Source organism: Octodon degus, unplaced genomic scaffold, assembly GCF_000260255.1.
Source record: "Octodon degus isolate 3935 unplaced genomic scaffold, OctDeg1.0 scaffold00014, whole genome shotgun sequence".
NCBI classification, from domain to species: Eukaryota; Metazoa; Chordata; class Mammalia; order Rodentia; family Octodontidae; genus Octodon; species Octodon degus.
The window spans coordinates 25243969-25251458 of record NW_004524590.1 but is presented as its reverse complement, the minus strand read 5'-3'; positions in this window follow the sequence as shown (position 1 = coordinate 25251458).

Below are 7490 nucleotides of genomic sequence, written 5' to 3'. Positions count from 1 at the left end.
TTACCAAATGTTTCATAAACACCATGTGCACTGTAGTGAATATGGTGCTAATTTCTGAGTACTTCCTAAGCCACAAAATGGAATAAAAGAAAAATTATAATGATAATGTTCCCAATAACAATAAAAAGAGAAAAGGAAACAAAGGCAACTCTTACACATCAAAGAATTTCCATATCCTAAAAACTATACTATGTGCTTTATGCTTATTATCTCATTTAAATATTATTTTTTCATTCTACAGATAAAAAATAAAGACTGAGAGAAGTTACAAAATCACAAACCTGGTAAGAGAATAAGATTTGGATCACAGATTATTCTGAATGTAAAGTTCATATTCTTAGTCACTGTACTGCATGGCATTTAACTTAGTAAGTTAACATCAATCATCATTCCATTCTCTGTGAAATGGGAATAGTTACCCGAATAACAAAATATTCAATAAACATAAAAGTATATAAAACAAAAAGTTAAGGCCCCTTTTGCATTGTGCCAAGATATTTTCTCTTTGCAAATAACCATAGAATACACTTAGAATGTATATTTTCTTTTGCATAAGATAAATGAATACTATTATGTGACTTTGCTTTTTAAAACAGTATTAGGCATGGAGGTAGCTTTACTTCTATATTTTTATATGCTACTATTTCAATGAAGAATTGATTCATAGCATTTGAATTGCTGGGTTACAAAGTAGACTCATTTTTCAACATTTTAATTCAAATTTCAAAAACATCTCCCCACATTCACACCGAGTTTATATTCACACCAAGAGCATGCATGACTTTTCAGTTGTAAGACATAGATTTATTCAAGGCAATGCATTTGAACTCCACAGCTCAACTCACTCTAACTCTATTCAAATGTTGTCAAAATTAATTCAAATCTGTTTAAGGCATTTAACTATGAGTACATTATTGAAAAATACATTATTTTTTTTCTGTAACGATTCAATTCTTCCTGAAAAATTCCTTCCAACACAACGTAACTTTTTCTTTAAGAAGAACATAACCACCAATCAATTGAAAATGAAACTGAATTTGAATTCTTTCAGGCTTAGGAATCAGAATGATACAATTTGCATTGGTGTAATCTATTTATTTTCAGACTACTTTCATAAGTCTCATTTCCTTTATGAGGTCAGTTTCAAAATAAGAGAATAAAAATTATATTGGATTTGGTTGTGTATATAGTTAAGTACTTAACTTTCCCCAGGCCAGAATGTGAGTCAAGAGCAAAGACTCAGGCTTTGCTCATCACAGTGGTCTCATGGTCCTGAGGTGAGCTTGACATTTTGGAGACATGCATAAAAATAAACTAAGAGAGCCTAGTTCAAGCACTACTCTGTAGAACAAAAAGCGGGGCAGAGAGTTTTAATAGCTTAACCAAATAATGACATATTATTAATGGCATAATAGCTAAACTATAACACTGATTAGGCCACAGGTTGGTGTGTTCCACTGTTTGCACACAGCTTTGGTCACACATGGATACTTTACCCCGTCAGTTGATCTTCTGATTCTTAGGATTGAGGGCTTCTTTGAATATGTATTTCACTGGCCACTTGTGTGTTGAATATGAAGTTGCTATATGTTTTAATTTTTTCTCCTAATTTACATATTAAAGTCATCTAGTAAGATAAAGACAAAACATACAACCTTGCTTGGTGTCCAACTGGTTTTTCCTACAGACACATTTGGAACATGTCATTCTTTTTCCTCCTCCATTTTCTACTCTCTCTCAGGTTTTAGATTTTTCTTATGAAATTTCATATAGATTAGATATTGGTTAAGCAAGACTATATATATGGACTTCTTTTTTGTTTTTGTTTTGTATTTTTTTTTTTTTTTTCAGGGAAGGGTTTACAGGATGTTCAAGTTCTCACCACTAGATTGGACTTGTAGTGATCCGCCTGTTTGCAGCCTCCCAAAAGCTGGGAGTATAGGTGCCTGCCACCAAGCCTAGTCTCAATTGCAGTCTCAGTGTATCCCAGGGGCAGGGCCAGCACGGTAGACCTGGGGATTGAACTCCTGGCTCCTGCTCCTGCTTGCAGGAGCTTTAATCCGCTGAGCTCTTTGGCCAGCCCTATATATATGGACTTGAAATGCCTAATTTATTTGCCTAAGAAGTCTGAAACTGAGGGAAGCCAGCCTATGGTATGGAGCACAGCAAAGCAGCTTGCTTTGACTTACGGGGATACAGTTTCAGGTAAAATTGTCTCACAAAGCAGGGCCTCCTTACCAGGAAAAATCTAAAATACAATGCCACTCACTGCCTCTATAACTAGGAGTCTAATTGCAGGTCTACAAGAATTTATTGTGACAACCATGCATTCCTTTTTAAGTGATTTTAGAGGGAACATTAAATGGGCCACACCTTTCTCTGGAAGAAGAAAAGTCACATGGATGCTTTGTAGTCATAGCATTGTGTCTGTCCCCATGTTTTGACAGCTTTATCATAACACCTTCCAAGTGTTAAAGATCAGGCACAGTGACATTAGAAAAATGATTAAAACATAGTTTTAGGATGATCTCCATATTTATTCTGGCTAAAGCTATATATGCATTCTGCCTCACTGAGTCAAGGCCCACTGCCAACTAGAGAAAGCCCTTAAGGGTTATAGCCCTTGACCCCTTCTAGAAAGTCTAAAAACATAGAAAGAAAATCAACCAGGTCCTCAAGGCACTTGGCCAATCATCGAACTTCTCACTCTCTCTGTAAAGTGTATTTTACCCTCAATAAAGCATGTGTCTCAGTTCCTTCTCAGTTGTTGCTGGGACAAAATACTCAACACCCAAATTTAAGGAAGGAAAGGTTTATTTATGTTTCAGTCTATAGTTGGTTGCCTCCCAGGCAGAGTGGCGCATGGCAGAGAGCAGCAGTTCATGGCAGCAGGAAACAGTGAAGAGCAAAGGGAAGGGCAGCAGCTGCGGCCTCTCTCCCCTCCTTATAAGCAGGCTACTACCCTGGAGTGGGAGTGTAGAACTCACACAGCTCACACAGTATCCATGCCTTCTTCTTGCACAGAATGAGGATGCTTACAAAGTAAGAATCCTGCACATGGAGAGAAAACATTTTCTCAGGCTTTCTTAGAGAGCAAATTGGTCAAGCAATGGCCGTGACTCATCCATATGGCTGACACTGACAAAGGATCTACAAAGTGTAGTACAAGGTTTCAGGATAAGTCCTGAGGGGACTTAACTGATGGTGTCAGATACAAAAGTTACATTTTTCGTTATATACGTCTTGCCTTATCTTGGTCTTAAACATCCAGCAGGAAAGTGTAGAAACTACGTATGAAAAGTGAAGCCATGTTAATATCCTGCGCTGTGGGAGGCTCAAGTCATCAGATTCGGACATTGCCAGTCCTGTGGATAACCCTCTACTATTGTGGACTACTGGACTATATTGGAATATTTTGCTGAATTCATGCACCTACAATATTTGGATGGCAATGGAATACCCATCTCTGACAAAGCTGAACAAGAAAAGGTGATATAAATGAAGGACAATTTTGTATCTGTATATACAAAATAGGATAGATATATAGCTACTTTCTCTTAATTTAATAGGAAGAAAGATCTGTACTAATAGTGTTTGGACAGGATATCGTGTCTGCATCTTGTGCTATGAATGACTACTACAAAGACAACAATATGCAATGTATTAATTGTTGCAATGCTCCTACCAACCTGTTTTGAAGCTCTCACATTGCAATTTTTTGCTCAATAAAATTAATAAAAAAGAAAAGAATCCTGGCTCTCTGCTGAGTCACTTCTAAACTTCTCAAGTTGACACAGTGTATCAGCCAGTACCACATGCTAACACCCTGGATGCCACTCACCTTTGGTATGCACGTTCCTCCTCAATGAGAACATACCATGCTCGTGCCTCAGTAAGTCTGCTTGCCAAATTGACGACTCTGGGTTCCTGTGCTGTGGATCTCCTTGTATTTCTTCCAAGGGAGGAGCAAAAGCATAGACACCCCATACAATGCAGGTCATCAAAGCCACAACAATCAAAATTCTGGTAACACTTGCTCTCCTCAAGAAGAATGTATTAGCAAACAAAGTATACTGTGACTCTGGATACTAGTAGAGACCTGGAGAAGACCACTATCTTCAGTGAGACAGGCTTCAGGAAAAATTACAAAGGTCCATAGCAGTCCTCTTTAGCTCATTACCTTGCCCACAGCCTTTCCTGTCTGCTCACACTGCCTCTGTCATGGGAACAGAGTTTCCCACTCAGACGACAGTGCTAAGAAGAACACATTCTTCCAACGGAGCACACTGCCTCATTAACAGTTCAATCATAGGAAGGTTCTGTAGCTCCCTAAGTAGTATCATTTTCTGAAGTTAAGCAGAGGATGTCACCAGGTAAAGTCAACTTAAATTACTTGCTGCAGGTTGACCATTTATTTAGTACAAGTCATGGTTTTTCTGAAACATGTTTCTTACTTCTCTAACAGTTAGTTCTTAGTGATGTGCTGTGGAAGGATTTGCAACATTTCCTTGAACACGCCTAGGCATTGTATAATTAGAATAAAATTATTCTTCAGTTTCCCTGTTGCTGAACACAATGCCCCACATTTACAACTTAAAGGAGAAGACTTTTAATTTGGCTCATGGTTTGGGGGGATTCAGCCCATAGTTAGTGGGTTCCAAGTTAGGAAAATATGGCAAAATGGCAATGGCGAAGCAAGGCTGTTTAGTTCATGAAGGCTGGGAAGTGGAGCATAGGGCCAGAATCAGAAACAGACAAGAGACCACATATAGTCCCAAAGAGCACACCTCCATGGCCCCCCAAGACATACCACAGAGTGTAGTCTACTAATCTAGTAGGTGTTTCTTAACCTTGTGAAGTTGACATATCAGGATTAATGGTTATAAATAGTAGAATATAGGGAAACATTCATTTTCCTCATGGAAACCGGTCAAATAACTAAAGGATAACTAAAGGATAGGGAGTTTATATTTATCTCTAGCAAAGGGATCTATAAATATGACAAAGAAAGGAGTACTACTCTGTCATAAAGAAGGACTTGCTTGAGATATTTTTAGGTAATGGATGCACTTTCAGTCCATACTCGTAAATGAAATAAATTGGACATGCATATGCATATCATATCATTTCTCTAGCATGAGAAACAAAATATAAATAAAGACCAAAATGTGTTTTGAAACAAGAAGAAAATATTCAAAAGGGGAGAGGAATAAATGTGGGAAGGGAAAAAGAAGGAAAGAATTTTTTAAAAAAAAAGAGAGAAAAGGAAAATGTGGAAACAAAACTTTGTAAATAGGGAGGAAAGGAGGCGTTAAAGGGAGGATAGAACAAGCTCTATGATGTACAGGACCAAATTTTCTTTGATAAATGTGATTGTCATATGTATCTAAAAATGTAACAATGAAATTGAATTTAAAAAATAAATATGACAAAGACAACAATAAAATACAATTTGCTTAGCACTCGATACTAGTCAATATTATTCATTTTTTTCAATATAAATCCCATGGATATAAAATATAGAAGAATATGCAAATATAAGTATACAAATACATATATGTGAACTATGTTCATCTGTATGTTTGTATACATATACATGTACACATAGCTATATATTCCCTAGTTTTATTAACAGGAATGAGGAACAGAGAAAGTCCAATACTAATAAGCATACTGTTACGGTGTAGATCTGGGAGATATGTCTCATCAACAAGGCCTAACATATGTACCAAGGGTCCATATCCTGCATTCCAAACAACATTCCCCACACAAAGAAAGTGGAGCTAGTTGGAGAAATTGCAAATCACAGGACTGCCACAGAATGAATGTAGATGAGTTGATAATATATGCTATATCAAAGAACAAGGAAGAGCTGGAAGAATGTTGGTAACATGACAAGAGAAGTCAGTTGAGCCATTTATCAGCTTAACCCAAGTGTCACTTGGGATGCATGTTTGCTTATGGACTGATTATCCCAAGCCTTGCTAGAGAATGATGTCATTTCAACTGGCTGACTCTTGTAATGAAGAAATCTGACGAAATTCTCATTTTTGCATTTCCTGTTATGTTATAAAAATTCAAAAATATGCAATTTTTGTCATTTTGTATTTAAATTATTGGACTAGAAAGTGGTTAATGAAGCTCTCACTGGTCAAATCATGGACAACTTGATTGTCAAAATAAACAGTGGTAATATATTGTGACTCATGGAATGAAATTTAAAAACCTATGCACATGCAGATATAAACAAATAAAAGTTTGATGCTGAGTGGGATACTACCTGACTTTAAAGTTACTCCTTTAAAATGCTTATTAAAAAATAATTACAAAAGGATGAAAAAGTAACAGTAAGGTGAAAAACTCTGGCAGATATAATTTTAATTCAAAAGTCACAGATACCAACCAGCAAAGGGTGAATGCAAGCCATGTGCTACAAGATACAATTCTCTGAGAGGAACACAGATTCACTTGCATGATGTTCCTGACAGCATACTCCTTTGCATGACAAATTTAATCATGAGGGGAAAAATCAGATTTACTCATTTTGAAGAATACTCTACAAAATAATTGGATAGTGATCTTCAAAGTGTCAAGGTCATAGAAATCAAAGGAAATTGAAAGAAACTAGAGAGACAACTAAATGAAACATAAGACGCTGAACTGGATGGATCCTCTTGCCACAAAGAACATGGAGACAGTTTATGAAATAGAACCTCAGATTAATGGTGTGCTGGTTAACTGTGTGTGTCAACTTGACAAGATACAGAATGCCCAGATAACTGGTTAAGCATTACGTCTGGGTGCTGTGGTTTAGATGGTGTTCAATCCTAAAAAATTCCATGTGGTGGAAACTTGGTCCGTGGTGTAATGGAACCTTCAAAAGAGGGGCAAAGTGAAAGTCCTAAGTCAACCAGAGGCAGGCCTTCAAAGAGGAATTAAGTATTTGTCATGGGACCCTGATTAGTTCTCACCAGATGACTGTTATGAAAGCTGCAGTCTGGACCTCCTAACATCTCTCATTTTCTGTCTTGCTCCCACATTGCCATCTGCTATGCCATCTGCCAGGCTGTGACACAGCTAAGAAGATGCCTGCTAGAACTGAGTCAATAAAAGTTCACTAGAGCCATGCCCTTGAACTTCCAAAACTGTGAGCTAAGGAAACTTTTCTTAAGTAGCCAGACTCAGATATTGTGCTGCGGTACACAAAAGTAATATATGGAATGTTTCTGAAGAGATTTGCATTTTGAGTAGGTGAACTGATCAAAGCCGAGGGCTCTCCCCAGTGTTTGTGGCATTATCAATCTGTTGAGCTCCTGCACGAAGCAAAATCCAGACATCTGAATTCACTGTACACATAGATGCTTGAGCTACTTATTGATGTTCTCCTGCCCTTGGTGCTTCTAGTTCGCAAGTTTTCAGGCTCAAGATTGCATCTGACCATTATTTTTTCAGCTCAAACTATCTGGCTAGCTTTCCAGGGTCTCCAGCTT